The following is a 12768-nucleotide window of genomic DNA, read 5'->3' as shown; positions in this document are numbered from 1 at the left end:
CAGAGCTGTGTGTGTGTGCAGTATGGGGTGCAGCAGAGCTGTGTGTGTGTGCAGTATGTGGTGCAGCAGAGCTGTGTGTGTGTGCAGTATGGGGTGCAGCAGAGCTGTGTGTGTGTGCAGTATGTGGTGCAGCAGAGCTGTGTGTGTGTGCAGTATGGGGTGCAGCAGAGCTGTGTGTGTGTGCAGTATGTGGTGCAGCAGTGCTGTGTGTGTGTGCAGTATGGGGTGCAGCAGAGCTGTGTGTGTGTGCAGTATGTGGTGCAGCAGAGCTGTGTGTGTGTGCAGTATGTGATGCAGCAGAGCTGTGTGTGTGTGCAGTATGTGGTGCAGCAGTGCTGTGTGTGTGTGCAGTATGGGGTGCAGCAGAGCTGTGTGTGTGCAGTATGTGGTGCAGCAGAGCTGTGTGTGTGTGCAGTATGTGATGCAGCAGAGCTGTGTGTGTGTGCAGTATGTGGTGCAGCAGTGCTGTGTGTGTGTGCAGTATGGGGTGCAGCAGAGCTGTGTGTGTGTGCAGTATGTGGTGCAGCAGAGCTGTGTGTGTGTGCAGTATGGGGTGCAGCAGAGCTGTGTGTGTGTGCAGTATGTGATGCAGCAGAGCTGTGTGTGTGTGCAGTATGTGGTGCAGCAGTGCTGTGTGTGTGTGCAGTATGGGGTGCAGCAGAGCTGTGTGTGTGTGCAGTATGGGGTGCAGCAGAGCTGTGTGTGTGTGCAGTATGGGGTGCAGCAGAGCTGAATGTGTGTGCAGTATGTGATGCAGCAGAGCTGTGTGTGTGTGCAGTATGGGGTGCAGCAGAGCTGTGTGTGTGTGCAGTATGTGGTGCAGCAGTGCTGTGTGTGTGTGCAGTATGTGGTGCAGCAGAGCTGTGTGTGTGTGCAGTATGTGGTGCAGCAGAGCTGTGTGTGTGTGCAGTAGAGCTGTGTGTGTGCAGTATGTGGTGCAGCAGAGCTGTGTGTGTGTGCAGTATGTGGTGCAGCAGAGCTGTGTGTGTGTGCAGTATGGGGTGCAGCAGAGCTGTGTGTGTGTGCAGTATGGGGTGCAGCAGAGCTGTGTGTGTGTGCAGTATGTGGTGCAGCAGTGCTGTGTGTGTGTGTGCAGTATGGGGTGCAGCAGAGCTGTGTGTGTGTGCAGTATGGGGTGCAGCAGAGCTGTGTGTGCAGTATGGGGTGCAGCAGAGCTGTGTGTGTGTGCAGTATGGGGTGCAGCAGAGCTGTGTGTGTGTGCAGTATGGGGTGCAGCAGAGCTGTGTGTGTGTGCAGTATGGGGTGCAGCAGAGCTGTGTGTGTGTGCAGTATGTGGTGCAGCAGAGCTGTGTGTGTGTGCAGTATGTGGTGCAGCAGAGCTGTGTGTGTGTGCAGTATGGGGTGCAGCAGAGCTGTGTGTGTGTGCAGTATGGGGTGCAGCAGAGCTGTGTGTGTGTGCAGTATGGGGTGCAGCAGAGCTGTGTGTGTGTGCAGTATGTGGTGCAGCAGAGCTGTGTGTGTGTGCAGTATGTGGTGCAGCAGAGCTGTGTGTGTGTGCAGTATGGGGTGCAGCAGTGCTGTGTGTGTGTGCAGTATGTGATGCAGCAGTGCTGTGTGTGTGTGCAGTATGTGGTGCAGCAGTGCTGTGTGTGTGTGCAGTATGGGGTGCAGCAGAGCTGTGTGTGTGCAGTATGTGATGCAGCAGTGCTGTGTGTGTGTGCAGTATGGGGTGCAGCAGAGCTGTGTGTGTGTGCAGTATGTGGTGCAGCAGAGCTGTGTGTGTGTGCAGTATGTGGTGCAGCAGAGCTGTGTGTGTGTGCAGTATGGGGTGCAGCAGAGCTGTGTGTGTGTGCAGTATGTGGTGCAGCAGAGCTATGTGTGTGTGCAGTAGAGCTGTGTGTGTGTGCAGTATGTGGTGCAGCAGAGCTGTGTGTGTGTGCAGTAGAGCTGTGTGTGTGTGCAGTAGAGCTGTGTGTGTGTGCAGTATGTGGTGCAGCAGAGCTGTGTGTGTGCAGTATGTGGTGCAGCAGAGCTGTGTGTGCAGTGTGTGGTGCAGCAGAGCTGAGTGTGTGCAGTATGTGGTGCAGCAGAGCTGAGTGTGTGCAGTATGTGGTGCAGCAGAGCTGAGTGTGCAGTATGTGGTGCAGCAGAGCTGAGTGTGTGCAGTATGTGGTGCAGCAGAGCTGAGTGTGTGCAGTATGTGGTGCAGCAGAGCTGAGTGTGTGCAGTATGTGGTGCAGCAGAGCTGTGTGTGCAGTATGTGGTGCAGCAGAGCTGTGTGTGCAGTGTGTGGTGCAGCAGAGCTGAGTGTGTGCAGCAGAGCTGAGTGTGTGTGCAGTAGAGCTGTGTGTGTGTGCAGTAGAGCTGTGTGTGTGTGCAGTAGAGCTGTGTGTGGGTGCAGTATGTGGTGCAGTATGTGGTGCAGCAGAGCTGTGTGTGTGTGCAGTATGGGGTGCAGCAGAGCTGTGTGTGTGTGCAGTATGTGGTGCAGCAGAGCTGTGTGTGTGTGCAGTATGTGGTGCAGCAGAGCTGTGTGTGTGTGCAGTATGTGGTGCAGCAGAGCTGTGTGTGTGTGTGCAGTATGTGGTGCAGCAGAGCTGTGTGTGTGTGCAGTATGGGGTGCAGCAGAGCTGTGTGTGTGTGCAGTATGTGGTGCAGTAGAGCTGTGTGTGTGTGCAGTATGTGATGCAGTAGAGCTGTGTGTGTGCAGTATGTGGTGCAGCAGAGCTGTGTGTGTGTGCAGTATGTGGTGCAGCAGAGCTGTGTGTGCAGTATGTGGTGCAGCAGAGCTGTGTGTGCAGTGTGTGGTGCAGCAGAGCTGAGTGTGTGCAGCAGAGCTGAGTGTGTGTGCAGTAGAGCTGTGTGTGTGTGCAGTATGTGGTGCAGCAGAGCTGTGTGTGTGCAGTATGGGGTGCAGCAGAGCTGTGTGTGCAGTATGTGGTGCAGCAGAGCTGTGTGTGTGTGCAGTATGGGGTGCAGCAGAGCTGTGTGTGTGTGTGCAGTATGTGGTGCAGCAGAGCTGTGTGTGTGTGCAGTATGTGGTGCAGCAGAGCTGTGTGTGTGTGCAGTATGGGGTGCAGCAGAGCTGTGTGTGTGTGCAGTATGTGGTGCAGCAGAGCTGTGTGTGTGTGCAGTATGTGGTGCAGCAGAGCTGTGTGTGTGCAGTATGGGGTGCAGCAGAGCTGTGTGTGCAGTATGGGGTGCAGCAGAGCTGTGTGTGCAGTATGGGGTGCAGCAGAGCTGTGTGTGTGTGTGCAGTATGTGGTGCAGCAGAGCTGTGTGTGTGTGCAGTATGGGGTGCAGCAGAGCTGTGTGTGTGTGCAGTATGGGGTGCAGCAGAGCTGTGTGTGTGTGCAGTATGGGGTGCAGCAGAGCTGTGTGTGTGTGCAGTATGTGGTGCAGCAGAGCTGTGTGTGTGTGCAGTATGGGGTGCAGCAGAGCTGTGTGTGTGTGCAGTATGTGATGCAGCAGAGCTGTGTGTGTGTGCAGTATGTGGTGCAGCAGTGCTGTGTGTGTGTGCAGTATGGGGTGCAGCAGAGCTGTGTGTGTGTGCAGTATGTGGTGCAGCAGAGCTATGTGTGTGTGCGCAGTATGGGGTGCAGCAGAGCTGTGTGTGTGTGCAGTATGGGGTGCAGCAGAGCTGTGTGTGTGTGCAGTATGGGGTGCAGCAGAGCTGTGTGTGTGTGCAGTATGTGATGCAGCAGAGCTGTGTGTGCAGTATGTGGTGCAGCAGTGCTGTGTGTGTGTGCAGTATGTGGTGCAGCAGAGCTGTGTGTGTGCAGTATGTGGTGCAGCAGAGCTGTGTGTGTGTGCAGTAGAGCTGTGTGTGTGTGCAGTATGTGGTGCAGCAGAGCTGTGTGTGTGTGCAGTATGTGGTGCAGCAGAGCTGTGTGTGTGTGCAGTATGGGGTGCAGCAGAGCTGTGTGTGTGTGCAGTATGTGGTGCAGCAGAGCTGTGTGTGTGTGCAGTATGTGGTGCAGCAGAGCTGTGTGTGTGCAGTATGTGGTGCAGCAGAGCTGTGTGTGTGTGCAGTATGGGGTGCAGCAGAGCTGTGTGTGTGTGCAGTATGGGGTGCAGCAGTGCTGTGTGTGTGTGCAGTATGGGGTGCAGCAGTGCTGTGTGTGTGTGCAGTATGGGGTGCAGCAGAGCTGTGTGTGTGTGCAGTATGTGGTGCAGCAGAGCTGTGTGTGTGTGCAGTATGTGGTGCAGCAGAGCTGTGTGTGTGTGCAGTATGTGGTGCAGCAGAGCTGTGTGTGTGTGCAGTATGGGGTGCAGCAGAGCTGTGTGTGTGCAGTAAGGGGTGCAGCAGTGCTGTGTGTGTGTGCAGTATGGGGTGCAGCAGAGCTGTGTGTGTGTGCAGTATGGGGTGCAGCAGAGCTGTGTGTGTGCAGTATGGGGTGCAGCAGAGCTGTGTGTGTGTGCAGTATGTGATGCAGCAGAGCTGTGTGTGTGTGCAGTATGTGGTGCAGCAGTGCTGTGTGTGTGTGCAGTATGGGGTGCAGCAGAGCTGTGTGTGTGTGCAGTATGTGGTGCAGCAGAGCTGTGTGTGTGTGCAGTATGGGGTGCAGCAGAGCTGTGTGTGTGTGCAGTATGGGGTGCAGCAGAGCTATGTGTGTGTGCAGTATGGGGTGCAGCAGAGCTGTGTGTGTGTGCAGTATGTGATGCAGCAGAGCTGTGTGTGCAGTATGTGGTGCAGCAGTGCTGTGTGTGTGCAGTATGTGGTGCAGCAGAGCTGTGTGTGTGTGCAGTATGTGGTGCAGCAGAGCTGTGTGTGTGTGCAGTAGAGCTGTGTGTGTGTGCAGTATGTGGTGCAGCAGAGCTGTGTGTGTGTGCAGTATGTGGTGCAGCAGAGCTGTGTGTGTGTGCAGTATGGGGTGCAGCAGAGCTGTGTGTGTGTGCAGTATGTGGTGCAGCAGAGCTGTGTGTGTGTGCAGTAAGGGGTGCAGCAGAGCTGTGTGTGTGTGCAGTATGTGGTGCAGCAGAGCTGTGTGTGTGTGCAGTATGGGGTGCAGCAGAGCTGTGTGTGTGTGCAGTATGTGGTGCAGCAGTGCTGTGTGTGTGTGCAGTATGGGGTGCAGCAGAGCTGTGTGTGTGTGTGCAGTATGTGGTGCAGCAGAGCTGTGTGTGTGTGCAGTATGTGATGCAGCAGAGCTGTGTGTGCAGTATGTGGTGCAGCAGTGCTGTGTGTGTGTGCAGTATGGGGTGCAGCAGAGCTGTGTGTGTGTGCAGTATGTGATGCAGCAGAGCTGTGTGTGCAGTATGTGGTGCAGCAGTGCTGTGTGTGTGCAGTATGTGGTGCAGCAGAGCTGTGTGTGTGTGCAGTATGTGGTGCAGCAGAGCTGTGTGTGTGTGCAGTATGTGGTGCAGCAGAGCTGTGTGTGTGTGCAGTATGTGGTGCAGCAGAGCTGTGTGTGTGTGCAGTATGGGGTGCAGCAGAGCTGTGTGTGTGTGCAGTATGTGGTGCAGCAGAGCTGTGTGTGTGTGCAGTATGGGGTGCAGCAGAGCTGTGTGTGTGTGCAGTATGTGGTGCAGCAGAGCTGTGTGTGTGTGCAGTATGGGGTGCAGCAGAGCTGTGTGTGTGTGCAGTATGTGGTGCAGCAGTGCTGTGTGTGTGTGCAGTATGGGGTGCAGCAGAGCTGTGTGTGTGTGCAGTATGTGGTGCAGCAGAGCTGTGTGTGTGTGCAGTATGTGATGCAGCAGAGCTGTGTGTGTGCAGTATGTGGTGCAGCAGTGCTGTGTGTGTGTGCAGTATGGGGTGCAGCAGAGCTGTGTGTGTGTGCAGTATGTGGTGCAGCAGAGCTGTGTGTGTGTGCAGTATGGGGTGCAGCAGAGCTGTGTGTGTGTGCAGTATGTGATGCAGCAGAGCTGTGTGTGTGTGCAGTATGTGGTGCAGCAGTGCTGTGTGTGTGTGCAGTATGGGGTGCAGCAGAGCTGTGTGTGTGTGCAGTATGGGGTGCAGCAGAGCTGTGTGTGTGTGCAGTATGGGGTGCAGCAGAGCTGTGTGTGTGCAGTATGTGGTGCAGCAGTGCTGTGTGTGTGTGCAGTATGTGGTGCAGCAGAGCTGTGTGTGTGTGCAGTATGTGGTGCAGCAGAGCTGTGTGTGTGTGCAGTAGAGTTGTGTGTGTGCAGTATGTGGTGCAGCAGAGCTGTGTGTGTGTGCAGTATGTGGTGCAGCAGAGCTGTGTGTGTGTGCAGTATGGGGTGCAGCAGAGCTGTGTGTGTGTGCAGTATGTGGTGCAGCAGAGCTGTGTGTGTGTGCAGTATGTGGTGCAGCAGAGCTGTGTGTGTGTGCAGTATGGGGTGCAGCAGAGCTGTGTGTGTGTGCAGTATGGGGTGCAGCAGAGCTGTGTGTGTGTGCAGTATGGGGTGCAGCAGAGCTGTATGTGCAGTATGGGGTGCAGCAGAGCTGTATGTGCAGTATGGGGTGCAGCAGAGCTGTGTGTGTGTGCAGTATGGGGTGCAGCAGAGCTGTGTGTGTGTGCAGTATGGGGTGCAGCAGAGCTGTGTGTGTGTGCAGTATGGGGTGCAGCAGAGCTGTGTGTGTGTGCAGTATGTGGTGCAGCAGAGCTGTGTGTGTGTGCAGTATGTGGTGCAGCAGAGCTGTGTGTGTGTGCAGTATGGGGTGCAGCAGAGCTGTGTGTGTGCAGTATGGGGTGCAGCAGAGCTGTGTGTGTGTGCAGTATGTGGTGCAGCAGAGCTGTGTGTGTGTGCAGTATGGGGTGCAGCAGAGCTGTGTGTGTGTGCAGTATGGGGTGCAGCAGAGCTGTGTGTGTGTGCAGTATGTGATGCAGCAGTGCTGTGTGTGTGTGCAGTATGTGGTGCAGCAGTGCTGTGTGTGTGTGCAGTATGGGGTGCAGCAGAGCTGTGTGTGTGTGCAGTATGTGATGCAGCAGTGCTGTGTGTGTGTGCAGTATGGGGTGCAGCAGAGCTGTGTGTGTGTGCAGTATGTGGTGGAGCAGTGCTGTGTGTGTGTGTGCAGTATGGGGTGCAGCAGAGCTGTGTGTGTGTGCAGTATGGGGTGCAGCAGAGCTGTGTGTGCAGTATGGGGTGCAGCAGAGCTGTGTGTGTGTGCAGTATGGGGTGCAGCAGAGCTGTGTGTGTGTGCAGTATGGGGTGCAGCAGAGCTGTGTGTGTGTGCAGTATGTGGTGCAGCAGAGCTGTGTGTGTGCAGTATGTGGTGCAGCAGAGCTGTGTGTGTGTGCAGTATGTGGTGCAGCAGAGCTGTGTGTGTGTGCAGTATGTGGTGCAGCAGAGCTGTGTGTGTGTGTGCAGTATGGGGTGCAGCAGAGCTGTGTGTGTGTGCAGTATGGGGTGCAGCAGAGCTGTGTGTGTGTGCAGTATGTGGTGCAGCAGAGCTGTGTGTGTGTGCAGTATGTGATGCAGCAGTGCTGTGTGTGTGTGCAGTATGGGGTGCAGCAGTGCTGTGTGTGTGTGTGCAGTATGTGGTGCAGCAGAGCTGTGTGTGTGTGCAGTATGTGGTGCAGCAGAGCTGTGTGTGTGTGCAGTATGGGGTGCAGCAGAGCTGTGTGTGTGTGCAGTATGGGGTGCAGCAGAGCTGTGTGTGTGTGCAGTATGTGGTGCAGCAGAGCTGTGTGTGTGTGCAGTATGGGGTGCAGCAGTGCTGTGTGTGTGTGCAGTATGGGGTGCAGCAGAGCTGTGTGTGTGTGCAGTATGTGGTGCAGCAGAGCTGTGTGTGTGTGCAGTATGGGGTGCAGCAGAGCTGTGTGTGTGTGCAGTATGGGGTGCAGCAGTGCTGTGTGTGTGTGCAGTATGGGGTGCAGCAGAGCTGTGTGTGTGTGCAGTATGGGGTGCAGCAGAGCTGTGTGTGTGTGTGCAGTATGTGGTGCAGTAGAGCTGTGTGTGTGTGCAGTATGTGGTGCAGCAGAGCTGTGTGTGTGTGCAGTATGTGGTGCAGCAGAGTTGTGTGTGTGTGCAGTATGTGGTGCAGCAGAGCTGTGTGTGTGTGCAGTATGTGGTGCAGCAGAGCTGTGTGTGTGTGCAGTATGTGGTGCAGCAGAGTTGTGTGTGTGTGCAGTATGGGGTGCAGCAGTGCTGTGTGTGTGTGCAGTATGTGGTGCAGCAGAGCTGTGTGTGTGTGCAGTATGGGGTGCAGCAGAGCTGTGTGTGTGTGCAGTATGGGGTGCAGCAGTGCTGTGTGTGTGTGCAGTATGTGGTGCAGCAGAGCTGTGTGTGTGTGCAGTATGTGGTGCAGCAGAGTTGTGTGTGTGTGCAGTATGTGGTGCAGCAGAGTTGTGTGTGTGTGCAGTATGGGGTGCAGCAGTGCTGTGTGTGTGTGCAGTATGTGGTGCAGCAGAGCTGTGTGTGTGTGCAGTATGGGGTGCAGCAGAGCTGTGTGTGTGTGCAGTATGTGGTGCAGCAGAGTTGTGTGTGTGTGCAGTATGGGGTGCAGCAGTGCTGTGTGTGTGTGCAGTATGTGGTGCAGCAGAGCTGTGTGTGTGTGCAGTATGGGGTGCAGCAGAGCTGTGTGTGTGTGCAGTATGTGGTGCAGCAGAGCTGTGTGTGTGTGCAGTATGTGATGCAGCAGTGCTGTGTGTGTGTGCAGTATGGGGTGCAGCAGTGCTGTGTGTGTGTGCAGTATGTGGTGCAGCAGTGCTGTGTGTGTGTGCAGTATGTGGTGCAGCAGAGCTGTGTGTGTGTGCAGTATGTGGTGCAGCAGAGTTGTGTGTGTGTGCAGTATGTGGTGCAGCAGAGCTGTGTGTGTGCAGTATGTGGTGCAGCAGAGCTGTGTGTGTGTGCAGTATGTGATGCAGCAGTGCTGTGTGTGTGTGCAGTATGTGGTGCAGCAGAGTTGTGTGTGTGTGCAGTATGTGATGCAGCAGAGCTGTGTGTGTGTGCAGTATGGGGTGCAGCAGAGTTGTGTGTGTGTGCAGTATGTGATGCAGCAGTGCTGTGTGTGTGTGCAGTATGTGGTGCAGCAGAGTTGTGTGTGTGTGCAGTATGTGGTGCAGCAGAGCTGTGTGTGTGCAGTATGTGGTGCAGCAGAGTTGTGTGTGTGTGCAGTATGTGGTGCAGCAGTGCTGTGTGTGTGTGCAGTATATGATGCAGCAGAGCTGTGTGTGTGTGCAGTATGGGGTGCAGCAGAGTTGTGTGTGTGTGCAGTATGTGATGCAGCAGTGCTGTGTGTGTGTGCAGTATGTGGTGCAGCAGAGTTGTGTGTGTGTGCAGTATGTGGTGCAGCAGAGCTGTGTGTGTGCAGTATGTGGTGCAGCAGAGTTGTGTGTGTGTGCAGTATGTGGTGCAGCAGAGTTGTGTGTGTGTGCAGTATGTGGTGCAGTATGTGGTGCAGCAGAGCTGTGTGTGTGTGCAGTATGTGGTGCAGCAGAGCTGTGTGTGTGTGCAGTATGTGGTGCAGCAGAGCTGTGTGTGTGTGCAGTATGTGGTGCAGCAGAGCTGTGTGTGTGTGCAGTATGTGGTGCAGCAGAGCTGTGTGTGTGCAGTATGTGGTGCAGCAGAGCTGTGTGTGTGTGCAGTAGAGCTGTGTGTGTGTGCAGTATGTGGTGCAGCAGAGCTGTGTGTGTGCAGTATGTGGTGCAGCAGAGCTGTGTGTGTGTGCAGTATGGGGTGCAGCAGAGCTGTGTGTGTGCAGTATGTGGTGCAGCAGAGCTGTGTGTTTAGTGCAGTATGTGGTGCAGCAGAGCTGTGTGTGTGTGCAGTATGTGGTGCAGCAGAGCTGTGTGTGTGTGCAGTATGGGGTGCAGCAGAGCTGTGTGTGTGTGCAGTATGTGGTGCAGCAGAGCTGTGTGTGTGCAGTATGTGGTGCAGCAGAGCTGTGTGTGTGTGCAGTATGTGGTGCAGCAGAGCTGTGTGTGTGTGCAGTATGTGGTGCAGCAGAGCTGTGTGTGTGTGTGCAGTATGGGGTGCAGCAGAGCTGTGTGTGTGTGCAGTATGGGGTGCAGCAGAGCTGTGTGTGTGTGCAGTATGTGGTGCAGCAGAGCTGTGTGTGTGTGCAGTATGTGATGCAGCAGTGCTGTGTGTGTGTGCAGTATGGGGTGCAGCAGTGCTGTGTGTGTGTGTGCAGTATGTGGTGCAGCAGAGCTGTGTGTGTGTGCAGTATGTGGTGCAGCAGAGCTGTGTGTGTGTGCAGTATGGGGTGCAGCAGAGCTGTGTGTGTGTGCAGTATGGGGTGCAGCAGAGCTGTGTGTGTGTGCAGTATGTGGTGCAGCAGAGCTGTGTGTGTGTGCAGTATGGGGTGCAGCAGTGCTGTGTGTGTGTGCAGTATGGGGTGCAGCAGAGCTGTGTGTGTGTGCAGTATGTGGTGCAGCAGAGCTGTGTGTGTGTGCAGTATGGGGTGCAGCAGAGCTGTGTGTGTGTGCAGTATGGGGTGCAGCAGTGCTGTGTGTGTGTGCAGTATGGGGTGCAGCAGAGCTGTGTGTGTGTGCAGTATGGGGTGCAGCAGAGCTGTGTGTGTGTGTGCAGTATGTGGTGCAGTAGAGCTGTGTGTGTGTGCAGTATGTGGTGCAGCAGAGCTGTGTGTGTGTGCAGTATGTGGTGCAGCAGAGTTGTGTGTGTGTGCAGTATGTGGTGCAGCAGAGCTGTGTGTGTGTGCAGTATGTGGTGCAGCAGAGCTGTGTGTGTGTGCAGTATGTGGTGCAGCAGAGTTGTGTGTGTGTGCAGTATGGGGTGCAGCAGTGCTGTGTGTGTGTGCAGTATGTGGTGCAGCAGAGCTGTGTGTGTGTGCAGTATGGGGTGCAGCAGAGCTGTGTGTGTGTGCAGTATGGGGTGCAGCAGTGCTGTGTGTGTGTGCAGTATGTGGTGCAGCAGAGCTGTGTGTGTGTGCAGTATGTGGTGCAGCAGAGTTGTGTGTGTGTGCAGTATGTGGTGCAGCAGAGTTGTGTGTGTGTGCAGTATGGGGTGCAGCAGTGCTGTGTGTGTGTGCAGTATGTGGTGCAGCAGAGCTGTGTGTGTGTGCAGTATGGGGTGCAGCAGAGCTGTGTGTGTGTGCAGTATGTGGTGCAGCAGTGCTGTGTGTGTGTGCAGTATGTGATGCAGCAGAGTTGTGTGTGTGTGCAGTATGTGGTGCAGCAGAGTTGTGTGTGTGTGCAGTATGGGGTGCAGCAGTGCTGTGTGTGTGTGCAGTATGTGGTGCAGCAGAGCTGTGTGTGTGTGCAGTATGGGGTGCAGCAGAGCTGTGTGTGTGTGCAGTATGTGGTGCAGCAGAGCTGTGTGTGTGTGCAGTATGTGATGCAGCAGTGCTGTGTGTGTGTGCAGTATGGGGTGCAGCAGTGCTGTGTGTGTGTGCAGTATGTGGTGCAGCAGTGCTGTGTGTGTGTGCAGTATGTGGTGCAGCAGAGCTGTGTGTGTGTGCAGTATGTGGTGCAGCAGAGTTGTGTGTGTGTGCAGTATGTGGTGCAGCAGAGCTGTGTGTGTGCAGTATGTGGTGCAGCAGAGCTGTGTGTGTGTGCAGTATGTGATGCAGCAGTGCTGTGTGTGTGTGCAGTATGTGGTGCAGCAGAGTTGTGTGTGTGTGCAGTATGTGATGCAGCAGAGCTGTGTGTGTGTGCAGTATGGGGTGCAGCAGAGTTGTGTGTGTGTGCAGTATGTGATGCAGCAGTGCTGTGTGTGTGTGCAGTATGTGGTGCAGCAGAGTTGTGTGTGTGTGCAGTATGTGGTGCAGCAGAGCTGTGTGTGTGCAGTATGTGGTGCAGCAGAGTTGTGTGTGTGTGCAGTATGTGGTGCAGCAGTGCTGTGTGTGTGTGCAGTATGTGATGCAGCAGAGCTGTGTGTGTGTGCAGTATGGGGTGCAGCAGAGTTGTGTGTGTGTGCAGTATGTGATGCAGCAGTGCTGTGTGTGTGTGCAGTATGTGGTGCAGCAGAGTTGTGTGTGTGTGCAGTATGTGGTGCAGCAGAGCTGTGTGTGTGCAGTATGTGGTGCAGCAGAGTTGTGTGTGTGTGCAGTATGTGGTGCAGCAGAGTTGTGTGTGTGTGCAGTATGTGGTGCAGTAGAGCTGTGTGTGTGTGCAGTATGTGGTGCAGCAGAGCTGTGTGTGTGTGCAGTATGTGGTGCAGCAGAGCTGTGTGTGTGTGCAGTATGTGGTGCAGCAGAGCTGTGTGTGTGTGCAGTATGTGGTGCAGCAGAGCTGTGTGTGTGCAGTATGTGGTGCAGCAGAGCTGTGTGTGTGTGCAGTATGTGGTGCAGCAGAGCTGTGTGTGTGCAGTATGTGGTGCAGCAGAGCTGTGTGTGTGTGCAGTATGGGGTGCAGCAGAGCTGTGTGTGTGCAGTATGTGGTGCAGCAGAGCTGTGTGTTTAGTGCAGTATGTGGTGCAGCAGAGCTGTGTGTGTGTGCAGTATGTGGTGCAGCAGAGCTGTGTGTGTGTGCAGTATGGGGTGCAGCAGAGCTGTGTGTGTGCAGTATGTGGTGCAGCAGAGCTGTGTGTGTGTGCAGTATGTGGTGCAGCAGAGCTGTGTGTTTAGTGCAGTATGTGGTGCAGCAGAGCTGTGTGTGTGTGCAGTATGTGGTGCAGCAGAGCTGTGTGTGTGCAGTATGTGGTGCAGCAGAGCTGTGTGTGTGCAGTATGGGGTGCAGCAGAGCTGTGTTTAGTGCAGTATGTGGTGCAGCAGAGCTGTGTGTGTGTGCAGTATGTGGTGCAGCAGAGCTGTGTGTGTGCAGTATGGGGTGCAGCAGAGCTGTGTGTGTGCAGTATGTGGTGCAGCAGAGCTGTGTGTGTGTGCAGTATGTGGTGCAGCAGAGCTGTGTGTTTAGTGCAGTATGTGGTGCAGCAGAGCTGTGTGTGTGTGCAGTATGTGGTGCAGCAGAGCTGTGTGTGTGCAGTATGTGGTGCAGCAGA

Source organism: Ranitomeya imitator, chromosome 5 (genome assembly GCF_032444005.1).
Source record: "Ranitomeya imitator isolate aRanImi1 chromosome 5, aRanImi1.pri, whole genome shotgun sequence".
NCBI classification, from domain to species: domain Eukaryota; kingdom Metazoa; phylum Chordata; class Amphibia; order Anura; family Dendrobatidae; genus Ranitomeya; species Ranitomeya imitator.
This window is presented reverse-complemented; position numbering follows the sequence as displayed.